General features: G+C 40.5%; 1 long non-coding RNA gene across 3 annotated transcripts in view; it reads left to right on the top strand.

The window, feature by feature from the left end:
* Window positions 1-722: 722 nt before the first annotated feature.
* The window catches only part of LOC120399534, a 54,922-nt gene continuing 33,549 nt past the window's right edge, over window positions 723-22,095 (top strand). For 2 of the 3 annotated variants that reach the window (XR_005595215.1, XR_005595216.1), the window contains exons 1-2: window positions 723-976; window positions 8,130-8,187. This is a non-coding gene — a long non-coding RNA (uncharacterized LOC120399534). Of the gene's footprint in view, window positions 977-1,404; window positions 1,451-4,581; window positions 5,524-8,129; window positions 8,188-22,095 lie in introns of those variants that run through there. The other variant, XR_005595214.1, reaches the window with a different exon arrangement.

The raw sequence follows: 22,095 nt of genomic DNA, 5'->3' as shown, positions 1-22,095 counted from the left end.
AACCCTGTTATAGTCTTGGCCTTCACAACATCCTCTGGCAAGGCGTTCCACAGGTTGACTGCGTTGTGTGAAAAAATACTTCCTTTTGTTTGTTTTAAACCTGCTGCCTATGGAAATTTTGCCATGAAAGTAGGAATAGAATTTGACCCTACTGCAATATTTTATCTCTTTCCCCAGCAGTAGTATCCTGTTCCCAAAAAAATGCTGTATCATATCATATCATATCATACTAACTTTTGTAACATTAAATCAATATTTCCTGAAGTTGAAGTATTGGCTTAAAATGGGATAATGCCAAAGATATTGATATGTGATAACAGCCACCACTTGGTGGCATCTAGTACATAATTTATTTATCTAAAAACTGTGCCTTTGTAGATTGTAAAATCTTGTAAACTCATGCTTGGGCATTTTTTATGGATACTGAAAACTGCTAAACTTAAACTACTCTTGGTTATTTTGTTTAGGACTTGAAATAGAGCAGTCTTCAAATATATAAAAGGTTGTCATATAGAGGATTGTGATCAGCTGTTCTCCATGTCTGCCGATGGTAGGGTAAAAAGTAATCAGCTTATTCTGCAGCAAAGGAAATTTAGGTTAGAGAGTAGGAAAATCTTTATAACTATAAGCATAATTAATGGCATAGGTATCACAAAACTTGTCTCAAACCCAGGCTCACAGGGTTATTGGGAAACAATCTTAACTGTCATGCAATACCAAATTATTGAATTACCGTGGAATTTAGACTTGGGTAAACCAGCTTCTAAGGTTCCATGACCTGCTTCCTGATTGGCCAAATAGTCTTGACCCTGATTACCTGGTGACTGTATATAAACTTCCTGCTTCCTTTCTGGCCTTGTTTGAGCAATTCTGTGCTGGTTGTTTCTTGGACCCTGTTTGACTCTGCCTTGCTATATGTTCCCCTTGGATTGGATCTCCTGGCTATCACACCTGTGATAAATGAAAGGTGTGGAGGGTGGGTAACTTCCTTTTATGGACACCCAGTCAGCCATAAAATCCCACTTAGTAGTTGTTCTCTACTTGCTTGACTTGTAAAGGATTAAAAAGTTTCCCTTCTTAGGTAAAAGGGAGTGGGCACCTGACCAAAAGAGCCAATGGGAAAGCTAGAACTTTTTTAGATTGGGAAAAAACTTCCCCTTTGTTTGTCTGTTGTTGTTCTTGGGAAGAAGCAGAGACAGGGCTGGAACTAAGCTGTAAGAAGCTTGGGGCCAGATATGAAAAGTCATCTGAATCATACCTAGAAACTACTTACCTGAAGCCCCCAGATATGTAAGTAGATCAGGAAATGTCTAGGAAGACGCAATTAGGGTTATCTCTTTTATATCTTTTTATGGCTTGTGGACTCCTCTGTGCCAACCCCAAATGCTTTTGTTTTGCTTGCAGCCTTTAAACTGGACCTCAAGACAGTTCTTCTTAATGCTTAATCCTTGTAAGTCGTTTTTTTGTTTTGTTTTGTTTGTTTTTAAATCTAGTAATAGCCTGAGTTTCCAGATGTATTTTCTCTTTTTGTTTTTGTGTACTAAGAGGCTTGTCCACATTTTGTTTAATTAGCTGGTGGCAACAGGTAATTTCCTTTGTTTTCTTTCTCAGCTCTTCCTTGGGAGGCAGGTGGGGGGGTGAAAGGGCTTGAGGGTACCCCACAGGAAGGAATTCCCAAGTGCACTTCCCTGGGTCCAAAGGGTTTTTTTTGCACTCAAGTTGTGGCAGCATCTACGCATCCAAGGTCAGAGGGAAGCTGTAACCTTGGGAGTTTAATACAAGCCTGGAGTGGCCAGTATTAATTTTTAGAATCCTTGCAGGCCCCCACCTTCTGCACTCATAGTACCAGAGTGGGGAATCATCCTTGACAGGACCGCTTGTGTGAACTCTGACTACTGATTTGGACTGCCCTTTGACCCATCTAATCCTTAGGCATTACAGTTTGCTCAGGCCACCTGTGGCGTCTGCTTAAAGAATCCTTGACACCATTTGGCCCTACCCTCTTCAGTGTTGAGTGACAGCCAATTAGGCTCAATTGAGAGTCTTTATTTTTGGTCAGTGATTACTAGAGCTCAGTCACTGATGAGCTGGTCTCAGAGCTAACCTTTAGGCCTAGTGTGGGGACAATGTTGCAGTGAAAACAGTGCAGTTGCTGTAGTAGCTGTGAGGTTCCCTGCTACCTAGTGAAATCACTAAGAGCTGGGCTAAGCAGTGGAACTTCAGAACACTGCATTACAGAAGTGGCAGTGAGTGGTAGAGAAAACAGCAGCAGCAAGCAGCCAGCGGTGGCAGCAGAGACAATGTCAGAGATAACAGCAGCAGATATAAGCAGTCACAGGTGTGTGTGGCAGGTGAACCCACATGAATACACTCTTTGAATTCTGAGCCTTTGCTGATCAAAGACAACCAGCTGTGAATAGGATGCAGTGGAGGGAAAAGGGAATGACATGTTAAAGGGACATTTATTTATTGGACTTTCACACTGCAAATGGGAAACTGAGGCAAAGGACACTGCCCAGTGTACTGTGGGGCGGGTGTTTGCTTATGATTGCATACTTTTGAATGTGGTTGTGGTGTTTTCTCAAATTAATGCTGGATTCCTTTCCCTTCTAATAAAAGCTTTCTTTTGTTATACACAGACTCAGTGCTTATGAGAAGGGATGTATTGCCTCTTAGAAGTGCACAGGGGTGAGGTTTAGTTTTCCCAGAGTACTGAATGGGGGCTTTCACTAGTTCTGTTTTGTATTGTTAAGAGGAACCCCTAGATATTGAACCCAGCCCTTGTTGCTTGCCTCCACTTTCCAGAAGACTTACATAAGCATCAAGCTGGAGTCAGTCTAGCTAAGATAAGCAGGAACAAATTGGTAGGAACAATGGACAAGATAAACCTGGAAAGTAGAGATCAGGTTATACATGGACAGAGTATGCTATACAAGGATTGGTTCCTGAAAAGTAACCAAGACAATCATGAAGCACATGTTGCAGTGTATAGTCAGGAATGCAGATGTTACTAAAGATGTATAGAAGGAAGGGTTTTGCTATGTAACTTTGGATTTGTGATGGCAAAATAATTTGTGGCTTTTACTGTGGCAGCATGGGCCATGTGGCTTCTGTTTACCCAGACCAGGCCCTGAACTGAGTGGATTTGGGAAAATGCCCCTGCCTAGCCTTGCTAATGGGGGTTGAGCTTGGATAACATAGGAAACCTAACTCGGCAAGTCCTTCCAGGCATCCTCCCCACCTCCTGAAGATCATCCCTTCACCTACAGCTGTAGCTACAACTCTGACTTTAGGGCTCCAGACATGTTTTTTCCCTCCAGTGGGCTTTGACCCTGGGGCAGAGAATAATTTCATGGATGCCACCGTAGCCCACGTACTTGGTGTCCCCATACAATCTAAGACCACTTCTGATCTGGTTGAGACAGTTGATGGCCGCCTCTGGTCAGGAATCAGGAAACTCCAGCTCTGGAAGCAGTAAGTGGGGAACACCATTAATTCTTTCAGTTCAGCCTAATCCAATCCTGACACTCTCCTTCCAAGGGATACTTGAAATCCCTGGCTGGCCAAGTGTGACCCAAGTATCACCTGGCACTGGTACATAGTGATATTTAGCTCAGAGGACTGCCAAACCAACTGCCTTTTGGCTCCCAGACCAGGGTTCCTGGGATTCCCAGCCAGGCACCACACCTGGATTTTGCCTAGAAGTTCCTAACCTCTGATACCAAACCCTCACCTGAAAGTACACAGAGAGACTGACTCCTTCATCATTATGAAGTCTGTTAGTCTATAAGGTGCCACAGGACTCTTTGCTGCTTTTACAGATCCAGACTAACACAGCTACCCCTCTGATACTTCATCATTATGAGCATACTCGTCACCCCAGGAAAACCCTTGTCTGGAAGCTTTTTGCCTATGCCTTGATGTCCCTTGGGTGAGCCATTTCAGCCAGATAAAAGCCAAACATGTTGATCATTCTTGTGGCCAAAACTGTGGTCTGATGTTCAGGCTTATGTCAGATCATATGACACCTGCACCCATATAAAATGACTCAAACTAAATCCTTCAGAATGCTAATACATGCTGAGACCTCTGCAAGGCCTTGAGGCCAGATCACCACGGGCTTCACTGTCTAACTCTCTAAATCCAAGGGTTGCTGTTGCTGTACCATCTTGACAGTGATGGATCAGCTTACAAAGATGGCACTTTTTATCCCCTGCACATAACTCACCCTGCTGAGGACACCACCTGCTTCCTCATCTCCCATGATTTCTGCATCCACAGCCTCTTGGACCACACTACTTCAAACAGGGGACCCCAGATTGTGTCATGGTTTAGAAGGAGGTGTTGCACTTACTAGAAGTGTCTTAATATAGCTACTGAACTACCTATCATTCGTGAACATGGCCAACCAGAAAGGATGAACCAAGTACTAGAGTAGTAACTAGGGTGCTTCACAAATTTCCACCAACATGACAGATTCCATGTGAAATTTGCATATAATAATGAGGACCACACCTCTAGATGAGTCCATATTTTGGCTATCTATGATTTTCACCTGTTTTCATCCTCTACTTCCCACAGCACCCACTGTTCCTGCAGCAATGGACCTGGTATACCACAAACCCAAGGGGAGCTAAAGTGACATCTTGATGTAGCCAAGACAACACAAGCATTATGCTGACTGCCACCAACAGCAAAGTCCCACTTTTTTTGCTGTGGGACAGAAGGTGGAGCTTTTGGTCAAACACCTCAAGACAGGCTGACTCATCTGCAAACTAGACCACCAGTATGTGGGTCCTTACCAAATCTGCAGACAAATCAATCCATGAACCTTCAAGCTTTGGCTTGCCTGATCCCTCAAGCTGCATTCTGTATTTATGCTTTCCTCCTGAAATCATTGTCTGATAATTCCTTCCCTAACAAAACACAACCCTTCCCTCCCCCTCCAGTTCAGATTCAAGGGCAAGAAAAAGTATTTTGTCCACAAGATTATAGGTTCCCAGATATGATGAGGGAAGCAGTGGTACCTCCATTGATTGGGAAGGCTACGGGGCCGAGGAGCAGACCCGGGAACCAGCTCACCTTGTACATGCCCCTGAAAAAGTCAGTGCCTTCCACAGGGCACACCCAGCTAAACCCAGAGCTCTGGCATGCCAAGGTCACTGCAAGGGGCGGGTGGGAGGGAGAAAGGTGATAACAGGACCCTGGAGTAATGGGGTCCACTTGCCATTGGGGCACTTCCTTGTGGCTCCAGCTGAGAATTAGGGCCTTTCATGTCTGACACCTCCCTTCCAACAACTGTTTGCACTGCATCCCCCCACCCCTTACTCTCCAGGATTCGCAGTGCTTCTTCTTTGTGACTCAGCCCTAAATCCAAGTCACTGTATATTCCTCCCCTTCTGGGGTATCAAAGTGCCACTAGATCAGCTGTCCGCATGCCATTCCAGACAGTCTTCTGCTCCAAGGTCAGGTCTTGTGCCACTTACATTGATGTAAATCAGGCAGTAATTCCAGTGAAGTCAAATCAAGAAAAAATAGTATAAAACTGATGTATGAGGAGAATGAGCCTCCCCATCTACTGGCAATTGATGCCATGCTCACCTGCAACCAAGCTTTTAAAGTGGGTGACTAGTCAATAGCTGGGTAAATGCTTGGAACTTCTGATTCAACTTTTCAAAGGAAGCACTAAACAGAATGGCTCTGGGAGATATGGAACATTAGCATTGCTACTAACACTGTGGTTAGTATTAGAGAGGTTAGGAGAAAACACGTTCCAGATGTACAAGGAGGAGTCCGGAGATACCTTAAAGACTATCTGAAGAAGTGGGCTTTTTTTACCCGTGAAAGCTTATGCCAAAATAAATCTGTTAGTCTTTAAGGTGCCAACCAGCTCCTCTTTGTTTTTGTGGATACAGACTAACATAGCTACTCCTCTGATACTTTGCTCCAGGTATGGTGACCAAAAAATTGCAAATGGCACAATAACTTTGACTTCTCAGGAGTAAAAAAACCTTTGGATTTAAGGCTGCAAAAGCATTCTCAGTTTTGCCACCTTGTGTGACTGTTTTATGAATGGATATGAGCCAAGATTTTTCCAAAGTGGCTTCTGAATTTGGATGCTTCAGATTTTTGTTGCCCAACTTCAGACAACCCAAAGAGGCCTGATTTTTTCAGAAGGCGGGTCCCCAGCACATCCTGAAATTCAGGTTGGACATACAAAAATGCAGGCATCCCAAATCACTAGTCTCTTTTGGAATATTTTGGCCACCAAACCTATTGTTCACTATATGATCACATAACTCAGATAATACAGAGATGAGCATGGTATAAAGGCTTAGATAAATAGCAACTGGCAGTTCTGGCTACTGGGACAGTACACCTCTACCTCGATATAATGCTATCCTCGGGAGCCAAAAAACCTTACCACGTTATAGGTGAAACTGCATTATATTGAACTTGATTTGATCCACCAGAGCGCGCAACCCCACACCCCCGGAGCACTGCTTTACCGCGTTGTATCCGAATTCGTGTTATATAGGGTAGTGTTATAATGGGGTAGAGGTGTATTTGTATTCTTGAAAATTGCAGCTGTAACTTTTCAATTTGTGTTGATAGCATGATAATAAACACTTCCCTTATGAAAAATCTTTATATCATTGCCACTTGGTGGCTAGGACACTGGAGTGGGACTCAGGAGACCTGGGTTCTTGTCCTGGCTCCATCATTGGAAAGCCGGGTGACCTTGGGCAAATGACTTCCTCTCTGTGCTTCAGTTTCCCCATAATTAAAATGAGAATAGTGATACTGACCTCTGTAAAAGCGCTTTAAAATTTATTGCTGAAAAGTGCTATATTAGAGCTAGGTGGTATTAATAATATTAACGATTGCAAGATAATTAAGATTATATCAGGGTTTTTATTTTAAGCACCCATTTTCACACCCAAATCTCCCTTTAACTTTTGCCCAGAGATGAGGGGGGTTTGTTTTTAAATTTGAAGACAATCCCATTAGCCATTCTTGGGTATTTGAAAAGTTGGCAAGAATCAGATACTTTTCCAGCATTTTATTTTTTTTCTCATTAATAACTTAAACAACTGAACAAAATCCCTCCAAACCCGACATGCAATTAGACCTTACTGAGGAGTAGGCCCCTAATTAGGTTTGGAGAGGGAGAATAAAACATAAAAAAGTTACATGGGATTGAAAAATCACTTCTAGTTCTGAGCATGCTGAGTTAACACCTGGTAATTTTAGCAGAGCCTAACAAAGCCCTTTTCTTTTTTGTATCATCACAATGCACCTAGATGGCATGACATGCCCAGGAACTGTAGCTAAGTGTGTGGTTTATAAAAATAAAGACTACCTGGTGCTAAAAATAGGCTAATATTCCCTGGAAAACGAGCCCCTTTTACAAAAAAAAGTCCCTAAGCAAAATTTTTCTTGGAAGTTGTCTAACTTTTGATTTTGCAATGAAGTGTGCAGTTTTAATTATGAGTAATTTTTTAAATTTATTTTGGGGTTTTGTGGACCTTCTCTGCAATGAGGGGAACAAGCACGGCTTTGGGATGTAAAATGGCATCAAATACCAGCAAATAATCTAGAATTAGACAGTCACACTTGTTACTGCAGCAAGAGCTTTTGAATAAACTCGACAGGGAACAAATTGAATAAAAAAATAAATCTCGATGTAACCTCTTACTGCCATTACTCCCTCTTCATCCTCTTTCTCCCTTCACCCTTCTAACCAATTAACTTCTGCAAATGTATTTTAAAGAGGTGGCAACATATTTTTTCACACTGGGTCAAATTTTCCCTTTAATTACACCTTTGCAACCCTGTTGAGGTCACTGGGTTTACACAGGTGTAACTAAGGGAAAACTATTGCTTATTGTTCCCAGGAGAAATAATGAAGGAGGTACCTCAAGAACTGACACCACAATATCAGGATTAACCATTTATGTAACCTGATTCCTGGAAGCAGATTTGTGTGCAATAATTCCAATAGTGACACAAAGTAACATGATCTGCTGTAGGTTACCAGATTACCATGAATATGTTACCAAAATACTATGAACCTGAAATTCTGGGATAACCCACATTTTATCACATCTATATGTTTCTTCTTCTAGGGCCCTGATCCAACATCCAGTGAAGTCAAAGGAAAGTAGCAGTGGATGAACTTCACAAGTTAGTTTCTTTAACTTAAAAGTTTTATATATTGCATTGTAACTCTTACTATTTATCCAGAGTACTTAAAAACAATGAACATTTCCATATTGTTTTGCATTGTCATATGTATTTTCATTTAAACTCAGATGGTTGTCTAAAGATGGCAAGAGTGTTGCATAGAAGTAGAGTATATGCAGTAATCTACTTCTAGAGGGCAGCAAATGACTGCTTTTCAGCAATAAGAGAAAATACAAAATTCAGATAATGCATTGCTAACAACCCAAGGGCCTAATCCAGCTCCCATTGTAGTCAGTGGGAACAGGATCAGGCCTCTACTGCTTCCTTTCTCTCTGACATAATTGTAGTAGTATTTATCTAAATATCGGGTCAATAGTTTTCTTCTTTATTTTGTTGTGGCATTTAATGGAATGTGAGTGACTTTTTCTTTCTGCCCACACATTGTGACTAAGGATCAGAGTAGGAGAAGTGGGGGTGCTCTCTCTTATGAAAATAAATGCAGATCACTTCACAAATAGGGTTTAATGCAACCAAAAGGGAGACAGAAGATAAACAAAAGATCCACTTATAATACATTAAATTTAATTTATATATAGGTATTTCTATAGCTCTCTTCACTAAAGCATCTGAATATCCACTGTTCTTAAAAATGTACTCAGCCTGTGAGCTTTCCAGGAGCAAGTTTACAAAGTTTTGTAGTGCTGGGAATGCAGATTTAGGGGTGACCTTGGTATTTTTGAGCTCATTTCTAATGGAAATTAAAGTGCAAGTTGTAGGAATTACACAACTCTTCGATATCAGCCATCCACTAATGAGCCAATAAGTGGTATCTACAGTAATCTCAGTGGACAATGCAGGTTCACCTTGATTGGAATAATGTGATTCCATGTCAGCTAGCAGAGGTAAGGAGAGGATGCTATGTATATAAAATTAAGACTATAAAATGGCCCAGGGTGACAAGAATCTCTCTTCCACACACCTCTTCCACACACACACAGGTGATATGCATGTGATAAAGCTGTGGAGCGATGTGGTAAATTATAAAGACATGACTACCTGCCCTGCTCTCTGCTCACTAATCCATCTCACTAATATTCTAATCCCCTAAGCAATTTCAAATAGCCCTCATTAATTTTTTGTAAGCAACCTGTTAGGAAAATGTTTTCTCCTTACCTTCTCAAATGTGGAATTTCTTCTCAAAATTACACCTGCCTGAGGTCCAGAATAGGCAAGATTTATGCCTGGACCAGTAACAGCTTCACTATAGATACAAGTCTTGATTCTCAGGGTATGTTTACACTGGAGCTATAGGGTATATGTTCCAGCTCAAGTAGGCATACCCATGCCAACTCTGATCAAGCTAGCATGCTAAAAATAGAAATGCATGCGTGCAGGCTGGGCTAACTGCCCTGAGTACATGCCTGCATGATTGTACTCAAAGCAGCTAGTCCTCCCTGCTGCTAGCACGGCTGCAGGTATGCTTTAATTTTTAGTATGAGCACTTGATCAGAGCTAGCATGGGTATGTCTATTCAAGCTGGAAATTGCATCCTCCAGACCCAGTACATACCTTCAGTCATTCTATTGCTTTGCTTGGGACAGACTTTAAAACCATCTTTGTGCTGCCCATATTCTGGGGCTATGCAGGGAACAACCTGGTGTATGTTAGAGAAATTTCATGGATACTCTATCATATACTTTGCTTCTTAAGGCCCCCTGTGAGTCCTGAGAAGCAGCAAATGCCCATAATGCATCCTGGTTATACCAAATCCCAATCTTCACTTTATGTTAGGGTCTAGGAGCGGTATATTCCTCTAATACTAGCACTATGCCAGTTGGGGAGGCACACAGGACATACTTAAGGGGCTGTTTTTCCCAACTGCAGCCAGAGTATCATAAAGAGCCTGAGAATCATTCCTTGAATGTCATAACTTTAAAGTTATCTCAGCCATACAGCGCTCAAACTTGGAGTGTTAGACTTTTCCCCTTGCCCACATTATATCATTCAGTTCTGGAATGTTCCAATATATAACATCTTTGTGTATTGAAAAGGTATTTTAGATGTAGGCAACATTTGGATAATCCATCCCCTGACAGCTAGTGATGAGCTGGGGAGGGGAAGAGGCTTCAGGACTGGACTGTATTTACATGAACACACCTCTCTGCTTACATATGAGCAGAAAGAGCTGTATTGCCAAAGTGATCAATTTTTGGTTGGTGTTTTGCTCATAGTCAGATATGTTTGAATCATGGTTGTGGTGTTTTTCCAAATTAATGCTATGTTCCTTTCCCCTTTTAATAAAAAGTTTTCTTTGCTATACACAGACTCAGTGTTCTGAGTGGGGAAGTATTGCCTCTGAGGGTACGTCCATACTACCCGCCGGCTCGGCGGGTAGCGATTGATCTATCGGGGATCGATATATTGCATCTCATCTAGATGCGATAAATCGATCCCCGAACGTGCTCCCGTCGACTCCGGAACTCCACCAGGCCGAGAGGCGGAAGCGAAGTCAATAGAGGAGCCGCGGCTGTCAATCCCGCACTGTGAGGACGGGAGGTAAGTCGAAATAAGATATGTCGACTTCAGCTACGCTATTCCCGTAGCTGAAGTTGCGTATCTTACACTGACATGCCCCCCAGTGTAGACCAGGCCTGAGAGGTGCTCAGGGGTGGTTTTTAATTTTCCCAGATTACTGGGTGGGGGCTCACGCCAGTTCTGTATTATATTGTTAAGAGGGACCCCTGGATATTGAACTTGGCCCTTGTTGCTGCCAACTCCACCGGGCAGAAGGATTACATAGGTCATGTTTACAGGTTTTTGTATTACCCTTTAAACCCTGTGCAATTGGACTTGTGGGGACAATTCATCCCTGAGCCCAGGATAATGACCAATGGGAATAGGATGGCTTATGCTTCCCCTATCCAAGGGATGCTGGGGACCAGTTTGTTCTCAAGTGCAGGCTAGAACAGCGATCTTACTTTCTCTCAGCAGTGCTCACTGCTTGCCCATTTCTCTGGTTAATATCACTTGGGATGCAGTGGCTAGGCTGTTGCAAAGAAGGAGTCATTTCAATCACACTTTCTGAAATAGCATTGAAAATATCTTAGCTCTCAATCTGTCCTCAGTGCTGCATCTCGGAGATTCTGTAGCTGAAAAACCACTGTCAGCAATGGTTCACTGTCCTAATGTAGATAAGGCAAAAGAGTGACTTTGGCCCATAGTTTCAAATCTTCATAAGGTAGTGAATAAAACATAGTGTAGAAAAAACAAGCTTTTGTTGTCTACATCTAAAATTTACAAAATCCACATAGAATAGTCTATGTAACTTTTGTGTCAGAAAAAAAAATCACACTAAGGCATCCAGAAAAGTCAAGAGTTGAAGTATGTAGACTAGCTGTGATATCTTTGAGGTGTATTACCTAGAGAACTACTGTAAAAAGTTTGGTGTCCATAGGAAGAGGTTTACTTTTCTTATATCCCAAGCTGTTGGTTTTATTTTTGATAAGTTTTATATATTAGTGAAAATGATGAGGGGTGCAATGTTGTAGCTGTTGTATCTATTTGTTGGTCGTGTTTCTCAGAATGATAGTACATTTCTGACTTCTGTAACTTTGCACAAATGTTGCCATACGCAGTATTGTAGTTTAGGCTATTGACTACACTATTACTTAGCTGACATAAGGTACTTTACAGCACTGGCCACAGAAGTGTTCCACAGTCCTGCAGCAGAATTGAGTATGGTTGTGTGGCTTTCAACTTTAATTATACTTAATAGTTATTACAGGTACAGTAAAAATGTTTAGAACTTTCCATACTTAAAAGTGGTTCTTTTCTGAAAAGTGACTATTTTAAAATGATAGCATCATACTCAGCAAATAAGTTCCCAGTGTTTATTGAATCGTATCTAATTAGTTTACTGACAAGAATAATTTTTTCTACCGTCTACTACAATTAGCAGTGCAGAACGAACATGGCTTTCAAAGAATGAGCTGGATTCTCTCTGGCTTGGAAATCATCCACCGAATGTTAAGTTTCAAAAGGGGCTAGTAAAATATGGATTTTTCTCAAACAACCAATCCAAGGCTTGCCTACCACGTCCTCATTGTCCATATTCTCCACAGCCATATGCTTTGTCCCTGTCCCCTACACCTGGTTCCCTCCCCAAAGTGCTCTTGCTCCAGCTCCTCTGCGCCCAAAACAAAAATTGTAGGTAGACTGTCTGCTTACTATTCTGCTATTCACTGGTAAATATCCCCATAAAATACAAACACATTATATTATCACAGAGAGAGCTTGTAGCAAGCAGCAGCATGAGTTATCAAATCTTTACTGCCACAAGAGTACAAAAATTTGGACTAGAAATGTCAATGATGGAGTGTTCACTGAGGCCAATGATGTCAGCAAATTTCCTCAAACTGCCCAGGCAAGTATAAAGTGGCTACATAGAAACCCGAACATTTTTTTCTTTATTGATGTGTGCACACTGTAATCCTTCCAGTTTGTACATCTACACATCCACATTAAGAAAATGTACAGTTTTTATAAATACATTCTCAGTGTGGGTCTGCCAAAGACTTAGTGGGTGCCATGCACTACCCTGAGTAAAACTTGACAGATTGAGACCATTTTGATACATCAGTAGTTTGGTCTCTAGCTCTGAGCACAAAAAAACTCACCTAGAAACTCTTTGAAAAAGGGCTATTTGTGTGGGGTTATATCTACACAAAGCCTAACTCAAATGACCTCAAATTTAGGTCACTAACTCTATACTGCACCCTCCTGAGGAACACCAAATTTGAAAGGAATCTAACTTAGCATATCTATTTTAGGGGAATTAAAAATGTCAATCTCTAAAACGAAGTCTCATAGACTTAAAGGTAGGAAGGGACCATTGTTATCATCTAGTCTGACCTCCTGCACATTGCAGGCCACAGAATGTCACCAACCCACTCCTGTAATAAACTCCTAACCTCTGTCTGAGTTACTGAAGTCCTCAAATCATGGTTTAAAGACTTTAGGTTATAGACAATTCACCATTTACACTAGTTTAAACCTGCAAGTGACCCATGTCCCATACTGCAGAGGAAGTCCTGCAGTAACCTTAAGTATAGTTGCCACTATAATTTATCTTTCTTGGCATGCATCTCACTGTGCCAGCCTGGCCCCTTCTATCCGAGGAGGCTTTTTCCATGGGAGACGGCTGACTTTGTTTTCACTGCCTCACTCCTCTGGAACGTCTCTCGATCGGGCCAGTCTTATGTTTGCTGGAGGCTCCCTAGGAGACTAGTCAGTAGAGGCTGAAAGCAACTTCTTCTTGCTCCTTCTTCCCGGTAGTTAGCACAGCCACCCTGTCAACAGCACTGCCCCTGTTGGGGCTATGCTGGCCAGCTGTGGGCACGCTGATGAAGTGGAGGTTGCAGACACCTTGCTGTCATACTTTTTGCTTTTGAGAGCCCTCTACCAAAGTCTGCACAATTTTAGGAGGAAAGAGAAGGAGGATGAAGCTTTGGTTTATTATAGTTTCTTTTATGCTCCTATTGGTTACACTTCCTGCTACAACCCCCCTGACTGTGTAAGTTATCCCAGTTTACACTCTCTTTCAGTGGCTTACGTTACATTGCATCAATTTGCAGTGACTTAACAATGTGTAATTTAAACCCACCATCTATGTCAATACTGAATTGGGTCAGCAATAGCAGGTTAAAATCATATGGTCCAAGGAACACTGGGCAGAGCTAAGGAGGAGGGACCAGAAAGGAGCCCTCAGAAGCTCTTCAGTCCTGCAACTCATCTCCAGCATGGTTTCAAGCAGCATCAGGATTATTGCAAGCTAATGGTGATGCTCCATGCCTTAGCTTTCCCCCTTGCTTTTAGCTGCATCCTTTGTGCTGGTGGCTGGAAGCAGGGGTGATGCAGGAGGCTTTAGGGCAGCCCTATGCCACTACAAGATTCTGCATATGCCACTGGAATCTTCAGGAGCTAGGATCCAATTAGTCTGCTTTGCTTCAGTGCCTTAGAAGGTGTTCTCATATAGGGAATTTGGCTTCATTCTAGGCTAACAAGCAGAGAAAGCATCTGGCAGTGACACTTTCCTCAGAGGTGGGGCATGTTAGAAGGAAGGGGTATAGGAAAGGTCATTGCTTGATCTGGAGCAGTCCCCCACCCCCTGGTAGTATTGCAGATCCACTTTGACTACACTCCTACTCACAACAAGGTTCCAAATAATTGAGGAGACATGTATCATTCTATAGTTAACAAAAATATTTTAGTGCACAAGTGTATGCTAGGTACCTCACTACAGCAAGAAGACCTAGCCATGAGAAGCTTGTAAAATGCAGAGAAGACACGATCCTATCCAGAAGGAGCTTATAAACTTATTTAAGACATGACATTACTGGGGGATACCAAGACTGGGTCTGAGAGAGACAGGATGGGATATTATCAATAGAATTACAATGTAATTTAGAAAGGCTAATGGACAACATGATGGAATAACCAGTGTTTTGTTTAATAACTCAAATAAAGTGAGATATGAATGAGGAGAGGGCCCTCATGTAGCAGTTCAGCAAGGGTATTCCGTGCAGAGGGAGCAGCCTGGCAGAAAGGACAGAGATGATTGTGGGAGAAGAGGATAAACAGGGGGTCAAGGTTGACATCCCTGGTGGAACTCAGGAGGCAGGGAACTATGCAATAAAATATTAGGCTATTAGTTAAGGAGGGACAGGGTGACATAGAGCCTAGCAGGTAAGGACAAAGATCTTGAACTTGCTGTAGTGGAAGACGGCAGGAGTCAGTGGAGAAGGGTGTGACCAGAGCAATGATCATTTTGAGGTTGCAATTTGTATGATGTGGAGGGGGTGATATAAATGTTGGAGAGGACAGAGAGGAGGAGTTACAGTAACCATGGCAGGAAATAAAGACCCGGAGAGAGCCTATTGAACAGAGATAGCTTTAAAATATACAGCTGTGGGAGCAAAATAATGTTTTATTGTGTTTGATTAAAGAAATATTTCACATATTATGAGAAACATGACATACTATGTCACATTTTCATTTCATTTGTAAGGGATTGTCAAAGCCTAACATAGTCCATGTTGTGGAGCTGAGTAATATCTATTTCTAAATATTACATTTATTCTTTTTAATTAAATTCTTTAGGAAGAAAAAAGGAAACAGAAAAGAGTAATAAAACACTTATTAAAATACATAATATGGTAAAGTTCCCTAGTCTATTAGATCTTTAAATCACAATTTGAAATTCCCTATCAAGTAGTTCATAACCTCAAATACAAAATATACATCTTTTTTTAAAAATAATAGTTTTCTCAAACATGATAAGCTTCTTCATATTATGTAAAGTAAAGGAAATAAAATATTGATCTCAGAAATGTTAACTAGTTCGATGGACTGCAAGGTATTAAATCTACAGCTCATTAGTTTTGAACATATGTCTGTAAACCTGAGAATTTTTTCCATATTTATTGTTTGAATAAAGTTTGAAATTCAAAGAGACAATAATAACTTATTTCCAACATTGCAATATTTGATATCTGGCCACTGATATTGCCAAATCCACAATTTATATTTCAAATCTAGGAAACAGTAAATCATTTAAAAATACATGTTATTCAAAGTGACAACTGCAACAATACTCTTCAGCCATTTATAAATTAATGAATTTTGGCAATACATTTAGAGAGGCAGCAAGTGTACGATCTGAATGAAAGCCAGGCATTCCTAAATTCTAATCTCCGTTTCACCACTGACTTGAGCTTGCAGTAGCAGCCAGGGAATGGCTCCAATTATTATCAGCATCCTACATGAACAGGATCTGTTCCTCCTTCAGCCCCTCCTGCCCCCATTGGAGAATTCCCAGTGTGCAGCCTGATCTTTGAAGCTGCTGGCAGCCGCTGCTGCTTCCAGAATTTGAGTCCTAGTGATCAAGGGGGCTGGTTCAGTACTCACTGAAGTCAATGGAAAGAGTTCCTATTGACAGATGCTGGATCAAGACCTAATTTCTGAGTTATATGCCGATGGGTATATCTACACTGGAATAAAAGCCCTGTGGCACAGCTGCAGCTGGCCTAGGCTGTGGGGCAAAAAATTGCTGTGTAGACATTTGGACTTGGGCTGGAACTTGAGCCAAAAGGGGAGAAAAATATTTCAGTGACCAACAAGCAAGATAAGAATTGTATTATAAGAGTGCATGTAAGACTTAAAATGTCACTTGGACACACAAATGACTGTAGTGTGCAAGTTAACCGAGGAGATAACATGGTTTCCACATGGCAGCCATGTAAAGAGGAAAGATGAGACAAGAAGGAGAAGGAAGCAGAGAAGGAGCAAAACTGCAATGATCATTCTTGTTTTGGAATGGGCTAGTAGCTGGTTATTAAAATAATGGATTTGACTTGATAAATTACTTTAGTTTCAAATGAATTTTGCAGGTGTGGACATAGACCACTTGTCATCAGAACCCTTTGACTTTGATTTATAACCTGGTCATCCATCCATCTCCATACATCACCCTCTGTATACTGTACACTTCTGAGATCTCGCCTCCTCAAAATTGGAGAAGTCATTGGAACCATAAAAAAAAAGAAAAGAGTTCTTTGAAGTTCAGATGGTTTTGTTATCTTGTGTGAGTCAGCTTGCGTGGGAGTTCTAGTGCTTTGTAGCACCATTTGTTAACTCTGTGCTGCTGGGGAAATGTAGCTTTTAAAATAAGTGCCTATGAAATGAACGTCTCGTCTAACTAAATCAATTTATGTTTAAGTCTTTGCAACAAATCTATTCATACAATCGCTTTGGTACTGGGTTAAATTCCTCAATGTTAAACGGATTGCTTGTCAGTTTTTTCACATTATTAAAGCTGTACACAGTGTTGCCGGGCTCAGGTCTATTAATTGGTGGAATTTAAAGGTGAATACAGATGGTAAGCCTATTAATAAATGATGGGTAGAGAAGTACACATTGATTCTTAGAAAAAAATTACATGTGCAGTATACTGTGTAATTTTAGATAAAACTAATAGATAAGATATTCAGCCTCACAGAATTTTAATAGATACTTGAAAATTAGACATCATATTTATGTTACAGAAAAAGAAAACTGTGGTAGGATGAAATTGCTCTGTTCTTGAGAAAAAATATAAATATTTTCATTAAAATAGCAAGTTAAAAAATAGAGTGAGTGAGCATCGTTTGGCTAGGGATAAATGAACAATTAATTTGAAACAAAAAGAATGTCTTTCTCTTCAGTGGAAGGTAATACGATGAGTCACTTTTGAAATATCCAATTGTGTAATTTCATAACTCTGCACAGTTGTTACATGTGCTCTGTGAGGGTATGCAGACTATGGCAGGAGCCAGTAGAATATTATGAAAATGTCACAAGTGAGTTAAGACCACTGGCCAATAATACCAGACTTCTGTGTAGGATGGACATATTGCAGTGTAGAAACAATCATAAATGACACAACCATAGTCTTGGAATTTTGTTCTAGGTTTCAGATGTGATGTGCGGGTAAAGCGAGTTATGTATTGGCTTACTGGTGGCATGCCATTCCATAAAAACAATAATATATTGCATCTGACTAAGTGGGTATTCACCCACGAAAGCTCATGCTCCAAAACGTCTGTTAGTCTATAAGGTGCCACAAGACTCTTTGCTGCTTTTACAGATTCAGACTAACACGGCTACCCCTCTGATACTTAATAATATATTGGGATAGTTATGGAGGGGTTTCGCATGTAGGGCTGGGGAGGTAATAATTCTTCTTCATAGAGATTTGGTAAAGAGAGGCTGAGGCCACACTTTGATTTCTAGAGCTGCACACTATCAAAAATTATGTTCCACCCACTTCTCAAGTGAATGGGAATTCTGAAAGTGGAGCTTATGCAGGATTGTCCTTAGAGAGGAGCTAAGCAGAAGGCTTACTCATCTGATCCTGAATTTCTTATTCCAGTAAAACTCACATTAATTTCAGTTAGCATGAACTTGCTTCCCCCTCATCCTCAGATCCTGAACTTCTCTCCTCCAGCATAGAGACTGTGGATTTTAAGAAAGTTCTAGGGCAACATTAGCCCCATAGATATCCTGTTTAGGGTGAGACAAGCTTGGAGATGAGGTACTGGACCTGTTCTCCTTAAAAATACTAAGTTTTCCCATGAGAGAGAGGGAGACCCCTGAGAGAGGGACTACCCCTTTCATTGCCATTAAGGCCGACTCCACTCCTTGGCTTGCAGCTCCATTTTGGCATGTAAAAGCAACAAAGAATCCTGTGGCACCTTATAGACTAACAGACGGTTTGCAGCATGAGCTTTCGTGGGTGAATACCCACTTCTTCGGATGCAATATATTTTGGCATGTAAGCACTTTAAGTTTCCTCCTCTTGCCATCCTCTTGCCATGGAGTTAGGGAGGACGTTGATATCATCTCCAAGTGAAGTACCTGATGTGGTGGAGTGTGTGATTCTATACCCTGGGCAGCAGGAGGGGTTTAGTGGCCATGGTGGCATTATGCAGCTGCACCTAAGTGGGGATCTTGCCACAGGTTATGTATGGAACCTCCCTGCTGCAGAGCCCTTCTAGGCTGCACACCTGCAGGAGGACTCCATACTATAGATACATCACAGACAGGATCTGACTCAGTGAGCTGCTGTGTTCTCCAAACACTGTTAGGAATTTTAAATGTGATCTCTACAACCATGGTAAAATAACCTTATTTTAGCTGTAGCTTTATAAAAGAAAGCCTTTCCATATGGAAAAGTCATACAGAATCTAACTTTAGAGATGAAACCAATAAGCTTCAATAGTAATTAAATAGATTTTTATAGAAATGACTCTAAAAACTACAGAATATAATAGGGAATGGAATCCTTCCTGTAGAATTTTTAAACTATAGGGTTCAATAGATAATTAAATCACTGCTGAACAGTTCTAAAGGTTTCTTTGAAAATTGTATAGAAAAATGATCAATCTCTGTTCAATTCTACAGGATGTTCCCATAAGGATTACAATATTTGTAATCCTTATATGGAAAAACTGCAGATGGACAGAAGTACTACCTTGTCCTGAATTATAAATAGTTAATTTTAGTATGTTTAACATAATATTCCTTCTTGAACATCTTTTCAGGCATTTTGTTTATCCTGGAAAATTGTATCTGGTTCTTTAATTCTTCTGGAACTGCTGTGATCTGAACCAATTTTAGCAGTTTTTGTCTTAACCAAATGGTCAAAGATGTTTTTAGCTGAATATAGAATGAAGTTACAGCTTAGTAAACAATTAGCTAATGACTATATTTATTCTATTTGGCCCACAGACAGTGTTAGGCTATGTTATGTGTTACATTAATTCATTTCTTTGAGAAAGTTGTGAAAATTGTCATTTTAATTACCTACCTTTCTACTCACTAGGGTCTAATGGTTCCATGTTCTGATTTGGCTCCCTAGATATATAGTGCCTGCTATTGCTGATAAGATTTTAGATCAAGTTATTGTATGCAGCTGCATAACATTTTATATCATCTTTTTTTTTTTTGCAAGCATCAACATTTTAGGCATCTCAAAAAATAAGTAAAGAGGCATCTCCTGTCCCAAAGATTGCATAGTCTACATTAAATATGACACAAGTGAGAGTCATAATAAAGATTCTGGGGGAGTGGAAGGAAGAGGAGAGGAGAGGAAGGGCAAGGGTGATGGTAATAAGGTAACATGGCTACAGTGAGGCATGTACACAACTTGATTTGGTTACCTACCTTCCCCATTATGTATAGGCAAAATGATGGAAATGAGTATTTAGTAGAAATTTGAATATGGTAGGGATGGTGGCGTAATGAACAGGTTTGCGTAAGGATGTGCCATATATCATGCTGAAGTTATTAAAAAGTAAACAAAAAAATCGCAAGCATCGCCAAGTTTTACAGGCACTTGAATGTCATTGTATATATTTCCCTATATGTTATAAATATGGGGTGAAATCCAACTCCAGTGAGGTCAATGGCAAAACTCCCATTGACTTGAATGGAGCCAGGAATTCCCCCATATTCTCCATTATTTTAAAAAAGTCTCCTGGAGATTCTTAGGAGAATATTATGTAGATTATAGGGAAGGGGAAGAGTGTTCTTATTAAAGCATCTAAATGTTTTCCAATTTACAGCAAACCTAGACTGATCAAACCCACGTAATCTTTTACAGGGCCCTGGAATAATCCTTCAGGAATACCTTCAGTAGGTCAGGGCTTTAGTTTGTGCCAATGCATGACTAACCCTTTGTGTTCACTGTACTTCATTGCTGCACTTCAATGAGGCTTTTGTCACTATCTTTAATCTCCCAAATATACCCGTATTTTTGTTTTCTGCCTGTGTATCAGTAGGAAAGTTCACCCTTCCAATTTATACCTGACCTCCACACACAACCTGCCGTGGTTTAACTAAACTTGTTTTAACTCATACCTTTAATTAAATCAATGGACTTTTGTGTGTGGACACTCTTATATCAGATTAAACCTGGTATATATCAATATATTCCTGGTGCAAACTAAACCAACAAACTAGGTTTAAGCTGATATGAGATTGGCCACACACGGCACTACATTGATTTAACTAAATCAGTTTTAAAATCAATTTAAATTAAATTGGTGCAACTTCTGTGCGTATACAAAGCCTTAGAATTTTTTTCTTTTACATATATAGAAATAATAATGGCATTCTTCAGTGTTGTGCAAACAATAGGCCTGATCCTTAGAGGTGTTGAGCACCCACAACTCTCACTGAGTTTAATAAAAGCCTCCAAAGCAATAGCCAGACAGGACATCAGGGAGGCGTGTATGTAGTGGGGAGGATCTGATGGTATGTGGTGCATGGGTAGGATGGGACAGTTAATTGAATAGCCACCTCAGATGATTGAAAGGCACTTTTATAAGTGTCCTTCATTAGGAAGTGAATATACAGCTGAGGAAGGTTAAAGACCCTTCTATGAAATTCTGAACTAGAGCTGCCACTGCGGACAACTATTTTAAATGTTTATCTTGTAAGCATTGCTGCAGATGTGAGTTTGCTAAAAGTAATCCAGTGGTGACACATGCTTGATGGTTAGCGCTATCCTAGGCCTTAGTTATACAGAATGATGTTACCCCTTAGAATCGTCTGGATCAGTATTAGGTAGGGAATTGGTAGTGGGAGTTATTTCAATGAACACTAAGTGCAGTTATTGTTTGTTTATGGTGTGCATGAAACAGCTGGGAGCTCTGACATAGAACCTTTATAACCCTGCTGTGACTGTCATCTCATAAATGGAGTTTGATAATTGGAATAGTATGAATAACATAAATAAAATGATGGTGATTTGCTTTTCTTTTCTTCTTCTTCTTGTTCCTTGGGATTTTATAGCCTGGTTGTGTAAAGTGTCTATTAGTAGTCTGTAGGAAGTCCACGCCTATTAAAAACTAATAATAAATTTCTCTAATGAAATTACAGAGGTGATATGAATTTTAATATTTTTTAACAATTCTATTGAGCTATTTATTTTATTTTGGTAACTTGTGCCTCTTCCCCTCTTCTGTGGAACAATAGATGAACTAGTCATTTTAACACTGATTCTTGGCAATGTGTGCTACTGTCCATGGTTTACATAAGCAGCCCATTGACTCAGTGTGCCTGGTCTCATATCTCTTAGCTGTTGGTCAAAATATGAGTATAAACATATACACTGAAAAATGGTAAAAGGAAATCTTATTGTATTCCTTTCCAAACTTCAACGGACTTAATTGGACTTGAATCCATATTATTTTCCTTTGGGAAGAAAGCTTGTCTAGAAAATAGAAGCAAACCAACGTCTCAAGTCATTTTTGAGTGGTTAATCACAGGTAGTTATTGCACAGTTCCAAGCCTTATTAAAATAGAAAG

This window comes from Mauremys reevesii, linkage group 2 (assembly GCF_016161935.1).
Source record: "Mauremys reevesii isolate NIE-2019 linkage group 2, ASM1616193v1, whole genome shotgun sequence".
In the NCBI taxonomy this organism is placed as follows: Eukaryota; Metazoa; Chordata; order Testudines; family Geoemydidae; genus Mauremys; species Mauremys reevesii.
The sequence above is the reverse complement of the archived record's forward strand: the minus strand, read 5'-3'. Positions and strand labels throughout refer to the sequence as shown.